Below are 12,479 nucleotides of genomic sequence, written 5' to 3' on the forward strand. Positions count from 1 at the left end.
GTAACCCTATCATATGCTATCCTGGAGAATTTTCCGTATGCAGTTGAGAAGAACATTATTCTGCTGGTTCTGGACCAAATATGTCTTATATGTTTGTTTTAGGTCCACTTGGTCTATAAAGTTCAAGTCCAGCATTTCCTTATTGATTCAGTTGAAAATAGGATTTTGATATATCCATTGTTGAAAGTAGGATTTTGAAGTCCTCTACTATTATTATATTATTGCCTATTTCTTCCTTCAGATCTGTTGGCATATGATTAGTATATTTAAGTACTCCTATGTTGGGAGCATATGTATTTACAATTGTATATCCTCTTGATAAACGGACCCCTTTAACATTATATAGTAATCTTCTTTCTCTCTTGTTACCCTTTTTGGCTTACAGTCTCTTTTCTCAGATACGAGGATAGGTAGGTACCGCTATTTTCTTTTGGTTTCTATTTGGCTGGAATATCTTTTTTCATCCCTTCACTTTGAGCCTGTATGTATGCCTAAAGCTGATGTGAGTCTGTTCTGGGCAGCATATAGTTTGATCTTGCTTTTTTATAAAATCGGTCCAGTCACTCTGGGCCTTTTGATTGGAGAATTTGTCCATTACATTTAGAGTACTTTTCAGTAGGTAATAATGCCATCTTATTGTTTTCTGACTGTTTGGTAGCTCCCTTGTCCCTTTGTCCCTCTGTTTCTGCCTTCCTTTGTGAATTGATGATTTTCCATAGTGGTATCCTTTGATTCTGTTCTCCTTTGTGTATCCACTGTAGGTTTTTGCTCTGTGATTACCATGAAACTTACATAAAACATATTATAGATACAATAATCTCTTTATGCCATCTTGCATTTTTCATTTCATTCATTGTATTCTTCAGAGTCAGAATGTCTATTTGGTTCTTTTCAATTGTTTTTCATTAAATGTCTCGTTTTGTTTGCCTATTGTTTTCCTAATCTTATCGAATTGTTCTTCTTTTTTCGTGTAGCTCATTGAGCATCCTTAACAGATATTTTGAATTCTCTATTGGGTAAATCACAGCTCTCTGTGTGTCTTTGAGGTTGGTTACTGAAAGAGTCCTGTGTTCCTTTGGTGGCGTCATGTTTCCTTGATATTTAATGTTTCTTGAAATCTTTTGTTGCTGTTATCTTCACATTTGTAGTAGCAGACACCTTCTCCAGTCTTTACTGACTTTAGAAGATGAATGTGTTCTGTGAGCTCTGCTAGGGATTCTGAGGCGTTCGCAGATCCTCTATTGATACACCTACTTCTCGCTTCTTGCTCCCTCTTGTGGCAGAATTGTTCAGATTATGAGACTGACGCCTTGCCCACTGCACCAAGAAGGCTGCTTGTGGCAGAATTCTTAAACTTGCATGCCTTCTATTCTGGAACACACCAGGCCATGTGCTGACAACCTCTCTTTTGCTTTCCCAAGGGCAGATCTAAAGTTGGAGTTTATAGTCTCTCCTTGGCCCACAGATTTGGGCTGACTTTCTGGACATGTTCACTAACCAGCTGCCAAAGCTCATTCTTACCACCACTGGGAGGATGCACAGAGAGCTGGACACAGAGTTTGTGTGGGAGGTGGTTTGAAGAGCATGGAGTGTTGGGAGTGTTCATGGGCCAGTTAGGAGAATCCACAGGCTGGGCATTTCCAGTGGCTCATGGGTGGGCTTCTTGGTGAACTCTGAAACACAGATACTAGGATCCACGTACCTTTAATTCCCTCTCAGATTCCTATCTGCTGCTCTCCCAGTCTCCTCCCTCTTCCCAGTCATGTAGCTCACAACTCCATACTCTGGATGTGACAAGAGAGAAATGGGCCTCTTTGACCACGTTCTACACAGTTGGGGGAGTTGCGTACTCACTCCCACACTTTCTCTTTCCCTGGCATGAGAAGTCACAGGCAGAGAAGGGCTCTTGTGGAACTGAGCTGTGCTGCCCTCGGGCAGGGGTGATGAGTAAAATACAACCATTCCTCTTAACCTCTCCGTTGTGTCCACACTTGTATTTTTTTGCTCCAGTGGCATGCTGGAGCTTCTCTACTGGAAACCTGACCTCCACAAAGGCTCTCTCATCCATGGGTGATTATTTAAGACAGTGTTCTTCAGGGGCTCCTGGACCATGGCCAGTTCGTGGGCCACTGCAGGGTCCATAGCTGGGGCTGAGATCTGTAGGTCTACTACCTGATGCATGGGTGGGCAAGACTCCTGGCTCCTTTGGAGTATGGTGCTAAATCCCACAGCTCCCATAAAGGTACCTTTTATGTCCATGGGGAGATGCTGAATTGTTACTGAGGGGGAGTACAATCATAGTATCTGTTTTAACAACTCAAGGAAGGGGAATATTTAGTTGAGCCATGAGAGGATATAGCAGACATTCTACCCTTCACAATGGCTTAGAAGATGTACCGGTTTACTGGCTTCACCATCTGGACCAGCATTGATAGGGCCTCTCCTCCAGGCTTTGAAGATTATTAAGAGATATTTCATGGCAAACAATTGCTCACCAAACTTAGAGTCATCAATGAGTATACCTATGAAACTGATCTTGATATTAAATTCAAAAGCTATGTAAATGATAGATTTGATTCAAGGACAAAAACAAAGATTAAGAAAAAAGGACAGTTAAAGCCATCTGTTAAAGAACTTAAAATCTGTTTATTCTGAACACTTTGAGGACTATCACTGATCTTTTCATAAAGCAGGTCAGTAGTCTATACCAGAGGTGACAGACCAGCAGGCTGCCCAACCTGATATATAATCATGTTTGATTTGGTCCACAGAGTGTTTTAGATTTTTTAAAAAAATTTTAACGTAAGACTTAGGACTTTCCTCTTCCATGGAAAAAACAAGCAATTGGTAACACTGGCTTGATATTATTATGTGGCAGAAGACTAGAGACGTTGAAGGGGAGCTGCCCCTTTTATGTATTTATTTTTGAGATATAATTGACATATAACATTATACTAGTTTCAGGTGTACAACACCACGATTCCATATATGTGTATGTTGCGAAATGATCCCCACAGTAAGTCCAATTAACACCTATCACTACACATAGTTGCAAAATATTTTTTTTCCTTGTGATGAGAACTTCTAAGATGTACGCTTAGCGATCTTCAAATACAGTATTATTAGTAGAGTCACCATGTGGTCACTTATTTATTTTATATCGGGAAGTTTGTTCCTCTTGACCTCCTGGAGCGGTCCCTTTTACATGAGCAAGCACTCTCTGAGTTTTCTCAGGCTGTACTTGACCTGCCTCTTCTCCTCATTGATCCCACGTGGCTCCTGTAGGCATTGGAGCTTGTGTTCCCTGGTTTTTGTGGGGCATTCTAATAGCAAAGGTCCTGCTGCCAGTTTTTTCTCAGACCCTTGATCCTCCTCTCTTTGAAGAAGTTCTACCACTTAATTTATGTATTTGGCTTAAGTCTTCGATCCTGAAATGCAAATATGTCCCTGACAAGGAGATAACCTTAGTCATTTTTATTAGTCATCGACCCTTGGCTATGAGGACTCCATTTATTGTCAAGCCAGTGGAGACAGGGCTGTAGAAGGAACATGAGGGCACCGGAGTCCTAAAGGAAGTGTCCGGGGACTGCCACCGAGGAGGGAGGAGGGGTGAGGACACTGGATGGGAAAAGCGGCCACCATGACTCAGACACCCATTGCCCTCTTAACTGCCTAGAGCTGGCCTTCATTATGAACGTGTGATTCAGATGTATTGGCTAACTGGGAGCAAAGTGTCTGGAATAAAGTATCATTGAGATGAAATAGGGCAGACTGGGGGAAATGCCATGCGGCGGAAAACATGCTGTGGGAAAGAGTATTTGTGCAAGAATTCCAAGGCTCCCCAGACAGTGGTTGAAGCAAGAGGAATGCCTTTCTAAAAACAGAGGAGCCTGGTATGGCACTTCCTGCAGAATCATCTTGCTTTCCTCCCAGACATCAGCATGACAGGACCAGGAGGGAAATGATTTATCACAAACAAAGGTGCTTTCCTTCTGGTTTCTTCTCTAAACTGTATGCTGAAGAGTTTGAAATCCTTCTCAAACTGAACCAGTGTGGATTGTCTCATCAGACGGTTGCAGGCTGAGTTGTGATAAATTCGTGCTTAGGAAAATTAGAATTGATGCCAGTGGTTATTAACTTTTTGAAAGTATGATCCATTAGGATCATGTTACTTATGTGACTTAAATCTGATTTAACCTAAAGAGACAATGGGAGAGTCGTGGCCAAAATAGATAATGCCTGTATATGTGTGGAATTAAGCTGAAACCTCTTTCCATTTTCAAACAAATGAATAGGATTATGTGCTCCACAGATGGTGTTTCAGTCCCTTGTGTGGGATCCATTACCATAGTCTATTTCAACACCAACTTTTTTTTTCTGTAGAAGTCATTCACACTGTAGAGGAAAAGTTTAGTAGAATATTACATTGTGAGTTTTTAGTACAAGAAGTTCCCCAAGTAATTATTTCTTGGGAGCTTCTAAGCCAGTACCCTTATAAGCATTTGCAGAGCCTGTCCATCAATAACCATAGATTCTTATGGAAATTGCCAAGCATGTCACTATTTTGGTGTTACTTCAGAATTTTAAAAATCTGTCCTCTTGTAGAGAGGTCTTTTTTTTCCTCTTTGGTAGTTCTCCTCACACTCCAGTTTTGTTTTATTGTTAACAGCTTTACTGAGGTAAAATTGATAGAAAATAACTACAAATTGAAGTGTATATATGATAGATACTGGTATGCATTTCTCTTTTTTTTAAGATTTTATTTATTTATTTATTTATTCATTTGATAAAGAGAGAGAGAGGGAAAGAGATAGAGACAGAGAGGGGACACAAGCAGGGAGAGTGGGAGAGGGAGAAGCAGGCTCCCCGCCGAGCAGGGAGCCTAATGCAGGGCTGCATCCCAGGACCCTGGGATCATGACCTGAGCCGAAGGCAGATGACTGACAATTGAGCCACCCAGGTGCCCCTATACGCATTTCATGTCTACAGCCATGAAATCATCCCTCTCAGTCCTGCTAGTGAACATAAGCATCACATGCAAATATTTCCTCACATGCCTTTGTAATTCCTTCCATCCACTTGTCCCTGTCCCCCACTTCCTCAGGTACCCACTGATCCACTTTCTGTCACTCTAAATTAGTTTGCATTTTCTAGAGGTTTATATAAATGGAATCATACAGTATGTTCTGTTTTATGTCTAGTCTCTTACATTCAGCATAATCATATTGGGACTCATCCAAATTGTCGTGTGTATCATTAGTTCATTCCTTTTTATCGCTGAGTAGTACTCTACTGTTGGGATGTACCACCATCTATTTGTCCTTTCGTGTGTTTATGGACCGTTTGGGGCAGTTACCAAGAACACAAGTTCTTGGTATGGATGAACATATGCCTTTATTTCTCTTGTCTCAAACCTAGGAGCTGAGTGGGTGCCTCATCTGTTTCTCATACCCAAGTGTTCAGAGATGTTTTATTTGGAATAGCCAAACACCAAACATTCATATAAACATTTTACGGAACTGCCAGACTTTTCCAGAGTGGTTGTGCGCTTTACTTTCTCACTAGCCATGTAGGAGAGTTGCATCTCCTCCACCTCTGTGCCACCTGTTAATACCGTCCTCTTAATTTCAGTCATTTGAATAGCCATGTGGTATTATCTTGTCATTTTAGTTTGTGCTGTTCTGGTAATGAATGATAACGAGCATCTTTTCGTGAGCTTGTTTGCCATTAGTACATCTTCCATGATAAAGTGTTCAAATCTTTTGCCTATTTATTTATTTGTAATTGCGCTGATTATTTTCTTAATCCTCTTTATGTATTCTGGATACAAGTTCTTTATCAGACAATGTTTTTTGAAAAAATTAGCTTCCTTCTGCGACTTATCTTTTCATTCTCATTCTCACAGTGTTGTTTTTTGAAAAGCAAAAAATTTAATTTTGTTGGACAAATTCATTAATCTGTTCTTTTGCAAATTGTGTTTTTGGTGTTGTGTTTAAGAAACCTTTGCCCAACTCAAGGTCACAAATGTTTTCTCCTCTGTTTCCTTCTACGGGTTTTATACTTTTAGGTTTTACATTTAGGTCTATGATTCATTTTGAGTTAATTTTTGCATAAGGTGTGCAATTTCCCACATTTATTTATTTGTATATGGATATTCAATTTTTCCAGTATTGTTTCTTTCTTCAGTGAGTCCTTTTTAAGAGGCCTTTGTGCCTCTGTAAAAAAAGATAATTGTCCATACATGTGTAAAGTAATTTCTGAACTCTCTTTTCCGTTCCACTAATCTCTTTGTCTATATTTACACCAACATCACATGTCTTCGTGGGCATCATAAGTCTTTAAATCAAGTAGTATTTTTATTTCTTTTTCAAAGTTGTTTTGGCCCTTGTAGCACTTTGCATTAACATATGAATGTTAAAATCAGCTTGTCAATATTTACAAGAAGATTTGCTGGGATTTTGACTAGTACTGTGTTGAATCTATAGATCTATTTGGAAGAGAATTGATATCTTAACAATATTCAATCATCTGACTTACAAACAAGGTCTGTCTCTGGAGAGAATATGTTCTGCTTCTGTTGTGTGGAGTGAGTTTTGCAAGTATCAAATAGGGCAAATTGATTGATAGTTTTGTTCACTTCTTTACTTTCAGATGTGTGGTTATATATACGTCTTTCACATTTTTGGTCAGACTCATCTTTTTTTGATGCTATTGTAGGTGGCTTTTAAAATTTCAATGTCTGCTTGTCCATTGTTAATATATAGAAATATATTTTTGTACATTGGTTTTTTTATCTGCAACTTTGTTAAACTCTTATCATTTTTAGTAGCTTTTTTCTAGATTCTATCAGATATTCTACATACACAGGTATATTTACATAATCTATAAATACAGGCAGTTTTACCTCTTTTTTCCCAGGCTGGTATCTTTTATTTCTTTTTTATTGTGTTGTTATACTTGCTAGAGCCTCTAGTGTAATGCTGAATAGAAATTGTAAGAGCAGACTTCCTTGTCTTCTTCTTAATCTTATGTGTGGGGGGTGGGCATTCATTCTTTCACTATTATTTTACCATATTAGTAGTAGGTTTTTCATATTTGCCTTTTATCAGGTTGAGAAAGCTCCTTTTTTGTTCTTAGTTCACAGAAAAATTTTTATCAGAAATAGATATTGGATTTTGCCAAATGCTTTTTCAGCTTTTTTTGAGATAATCATCTTCTGCTCTTATTTTTATTATTATTATTTTTTATCTGGAGAACTAACTCACCTGAAACATCTCCCAAAAGAGCAGTTTTAGTTAGGAATCTTGTTGGACTATGATAAATAGATACCTGAAAAACAGAAACATGTACATACCAGGGGTTTATTGTCTTTATATAACGAGAAGTCTGGAAGTGGTTGATTTGTGGCATGCATTCATCCTTATAAGCAATTCAGAGCAAAGGGTTCCATGATTCTCTGGGCCCTTCCTTCAAATTCATGATGGCATTTGCTGTTTCAGCCATTTTGTCAGCCAGGCATCAGAATGGAGAAAGAGAAGGGGAATGACACTTACTAATTAAGTCCAGTAGTCCTTAGTCCCTAGTCCCTCCCTTACTCTCTTCCACCTGGCTGTTTCAATCCAGAAAGAGGGCTGGGAAATGTAGTTTATTGCTGGTCACATTATTGTCCCTGGTGAAAGTGGGATGAAAGGAAGAGTAGACGTTAGGTATACAATTCGTCATGTTTGCCAAAGACACTACTCGTAGGCACTCTTTGTACTTGTCCTTAAGAGCCATGAAAGCCCTATTGAGAATGGAGGGAAAAGGAATTTAAGATAAGTATTTTTAAAATTATGCTTATTAAATGCAGATTTCTTGGATCCCCATGTTCTCTCACTTTCCGTGACTGATCAGCTGTCTATGGACCACTGGTGGCAGCAGGGAAGAGCTCTGACTCCAAGCAGTGGCTTTTGCAACTTTGGGAGTGGGATGGAAGGAGAAGGGAGTATGAAACAGCTGTTGTTGGCCACCCTTTCCTGCAACTGTATTACAGATGTGTCCACTTCTTCCATTCAGATGTTCTTTCAGGAGAACCTCCTTGATCTCACTTCAGTTGCAATTAACTGCTCCCTTCCTGCAGCCCTCGTACTATTTTTTTTTTCTGGCAGCTTTATTGAGATATAATTCTCATACCTTACAATTCATCCATTTAAAGTATACAATTTAGTGGTTCTTAGCATATTCACGGAGTTGTGCAACCATCACACAATCAGTTTTAGAACATTTTGCCCCCTCAGAAAAACCCCATAACCATTAGCCACATTTACACTTAGTCCCTCCCAGTCCTAGACGACTAACGCACTGTCTGTCTCTATAGATTTACCTTTTGGACATTTCATGTGAATGGAATTGTTGAATATGCTCTCACAGTGTTTTGCTCATACCCCTGCGTTCTGCTCTGGGTCCATTGAGTTTGAGAAGCTTGTATTTGGCTTCCTCTGCAGAGGGAGAGCTTCTGTCTGCTGTCTCTGTATCCACAGTAGTGCCTAACGATGTGGATGTGCCTACTACATCGGTAAATATTAAATCGAAGGAAAGAGAATTCCCTTCCCTTTTCTAAACAAACACAGTGGGGTAGGCTACAACGTAACATTTAGATATAGAAAAACAAGGTTATTCCTGTCTGCACCTGAACACTGTGATAGCAATTAGAGTTTTGTAATGACTGTATATAGTTGGCCTTAGACAAAAGTATGGCGTGGATAAAGCTTAGCTGAGAAGTCAATTCTCTGCTTTCTCCCTCTTCCTCATTTGAATCTTCTAACTTATGGCTGCTAGCCATCTAGTTCGCCTGCCCTAGTATGGGATGCAACATCACCTCTACCATCTTTTCCACCCCTGCCCCCACCTCTCTTAAAACCCGTCATAAGTTTTGGACTACTGCGAGTCAGGTACTAGAGTTTAATCCCACGTTTGCCTCTAACACCAGCTGTGAATGTCGGGAAAACCATCCCATAGTCCTACCCTCAGTTTCTTTGTCTGAAAAAATGTGGCTATTATGTTCAGTAAAGGCACCTTTAACTCTAGAAATGTATGTTCCTCTATAGCAACTCGGAATAAAGAGTGAAAACAAGATTTGTGACTTATGCTATTAATTTACGATATTAGAATGAAAGGAATTTCTGAGGAAAGACGAGTTAGCTGGAAGGTTTGTGTTTCTACTGGACAGTTATTTTCAAGAGATATTTGGATCATGGAAACATTTTTCAGATTAAATGAATTGATTATATTATGTCCATTAGAACAACAGTAACTACTGTATTAGGAGATATAATTGGTTTATGAAGGAATCTTTAGTCTACCCACTCTCTTCCCCCCCCCCCATATCCTAGGTGTAAATCCAAAGTGAAATGTATGTGGCAGAAGAGAAAACTATTGAGTATAGTTAGTGGCTCTTGGTATTAAAGCCAAGTATTTACAAGTGAAAGGAATGAGGTCCATGGGGCTGGTAATGGGATTTAAATGGATTTAGGAAGTAAGGCTGAAATAGGAGCCTAATTAGAGAAGATCCTAGGGTCATCATGTCAGTCCTCACCTGTCCATCAGGCAGACAGGCTGTCCACAGCTTTCACTTCAAAGGTGGGGCATGTTCTTCTCATCAGTGTCTCCTGCCTGCCGGTTCTTGAGGGAGAAGATGCCTTGGCTGCCCCTCGCAAGTCCTGTGTCTGCGGCAGTGCATTTAGCGGGGTCCAGAGATCCAGCTTACATCTGGTCTCTAAAAATGATGACTAAAAACTCAGACTATGAAATGTGATGATTTTCTTAAAGAGAGGTGTGAAGAATAAATCATATTGACAAGGTCATCTTTGCTAGCATTTTCCTGATTGTAATTGCCCTTTTAAAAATAAGAAGAAAGGACCCAAATACAGAATAAAATGACTGTTTTCTGGGGTGCCTGGGTGGCACAGCGGTTAAGCATCTGCCTTAGGCTCAGGGCGTGATCCCGGCGTTATGGGATTGAACCCCACATCAGGCTCCTCCGCTATGAGCCTGCTTCTTCCTCTCCCACTCCCCCTGCTTGTGTTCCCTCTCTCTCGCTGGCTGTCTCTATCTCTGTCAAATAAATAAATAAAATCTTTTTTAAAAAAAATGACTGTTTTCCATCGATGCGAGAGCCACACTTACGATGGATCTTTTGTACCTATTCTTTTTTTTTTTTGTACCTATTCTTGAAGTCTAAGTGATTAAACATTTGTTAAGGGGGACCTCTGTTCCTTTTTTCTTTCTAGTTCACTTTGGGATTTTCTACAGGATAAATCGATGTCTTTATCTTACTTTGGTTTCTCATGTGAAGTTTGTTAGTTATGGAAGCTTGGCCCCCAGAATAGGTGGCATCTGAAGCCAAATGAGGAAAGATGAGACGAGGGCAGGGATCGAGCTCCACTGATGTCCTTGGGGGAGGGTCTGTATTTGTCCATACATACGCCATAGTGAGTGTTCCTGCAATCTGGCAAATTGGAACATTTGCAGACGTAGAGTTAGCTTCCTCTCTTTTCTTCTGATGTCTCCCTTTTCTCCTCTGGTCTAGCTGTTACTAAGTGAAGGCTCTTGCTCGATGTGGGCGTCCAAGCTGGTGGGATAAGGAAGGACATGGAACACACATGGCGCTTATGTGACTGAGTCTAATGCTGTGGGAAGATTCTGCACTATGGCTGTAGAATTTGTTTGTTTTTTTTTTTAAAGATTTTATTTATTTATTTGACAGAGATAGAGACAGCCAGCGAGAGAGGGAACACAAGCAGGGGGAGTGGGAGAGGAAGAAGCAGGCTCATAGCGGAGTAGGCCTGATGTGGGGCTCGATCCCAGAACGCCAGGATCACGCCCTGAGCCGAAGGCAGGCGCTTAACCACTGTGCCACCCAGGCGCCCCAGAATTTGTTTTCTTTCCCTTTGGAATATATACCAACAATATTTCCCATTACTTAATTACTTGACTTGAGGCTTCAATGCTCAGAGGCGATTCCATTGGCTTTAGCTTTAATTAAGAAAAAAAAATCATTAGGAAAACAGATTCCCCCTTCCAGTTTCTCATTAATTTACAGATGAATTTGTTTGCTGTGAACTATCTATTGACAGTTTGCTCCAGACTTTGGCCAAATATTAGTTCCCGGCTCCTATAAAAGTAATCTAGATTTTTAAATTACCATCACAGGGTATTTGTTTTATCTATTTTAACTGACTGGACTTCTTGGTGTTCATTTCATAAAACACAAAGTTTGTCCCACCAGGAATCAAACATGAGAGCATTCATATGATTCTTCAGCGATCTCAAAAATTTGAAACTTGAGGAGATGGGTGACTCTGTTTTCTTCAGCTACCATATCCAATTTCTGTGTTTTCTTATAAATGCGCAGTATCAGACAACACTTCTTTCACAGTAAGGGCAACTAGTATCGGATCTTTCAAACTTCTTGAGATATGCAAATGGAGTTTTAAATAGTTTTAGTATCTTGAATGAGGAGAAATTGGTAAATTTGTCTGAAGACTGATGTTTGCAATTATGTTGCAAACAGAGATATCATGAGCACATAGGACAAGTGAGACAAAGTGCTTTCATATGTTCATATCATGGTGGGCGCCAGTGTTCTCGGTAAGGTGGGAGTGTCCTGGGGTGTGCGTGCTACCGTAGAACATAGTGTGAACCAGAATGTGCCCCCTGCATGGTTGGACCTGAGTTTTTTGTGGCATTTAATCGACCTTTCCATACTCCAGTTATGGTAGTTTGCTGGCTTGTATGTGCATAGCTACACTTTAAAGAACAGTACAGAGCTATGACCTTACAAATGAATGTCACAATATCAAACACATGCATAGAGATGGTAGGAGACAGTAGACCCTAGGTTGGCACATATTTACTTAACCTGGCAGCATGAGTCAGCCTTTGTAGAGCCAGTGTGTTCATATGTTACAAGCTGATCTTGCTTGTAATTCCAATCAAATACATGGTTGTCTGAATCAAGTCCTGGGGAGTTGCTAAGCATCTCTTTGGAAGGCTAGTGTCGATATCTCTACTCTGGCCCCAGGTCCCAAGCTCACTTGGCCTGGCATCCCTCACCCATGGCCAGGGGGCTAAATAATTATTCTGGTGAAGGAAGTAAGCCTTTAGTTCCTCAAGTTTATGGTCACTTTATTGCCTTGTGGTATCCTCTACCTGATGGTTCATTGTGATAATTCTGTATATTTCATTAGAGTATTCCCAGTTAATTCTCAGAATAAAGTCTTAGTTTGGTTTTCAAAGACTGTATCTTTCCAAAGCTATTGCTGCCAACAATGTACCCAAGGAGATCTTCTCATTTCCATTTGACTTCTTTCTACCCCTTCTTTTTGCCTTCTTTTCATTTAAAATGCCTTCCCCTATACACACGCATATATATACACATGTAAATATATATCTATATCACTGTATATACACTATACAGTATATATACACAATCTAAATTA

General features: G+C 39.9%; 1 protein-coding gene across 2 annotated transcripts in view; it reads left to right on the forward strand.

Annotated features, from left to right (window-relative positions):
• Positions 1–12,479, forward strand: part of MEGF10 (multiple EGF like domains 10) — a 167,326-nt gene that overhangs the window by 68,240 nt on the left and 86,607 nt on the right. The gene's annotated exons all lie outside the window — the stretch shown is intronic.

The sequence above is a fragment of the Ailuropoda melanoleuca genome, chromosome 3 (genome assembly GCF_002007445.2).
Source record: "Ailuropoda melanoleuca isolate Jingjing chromosome 3, ASM200744v2, whole genome shotgun sequence".
NCBI classification, from domain to species: Eukaryota; Metazoa; Chordata; class Mammalia; order Carnivora; family Ursidae; genus Ailuropoda; species Ailuropoda melanoleuca.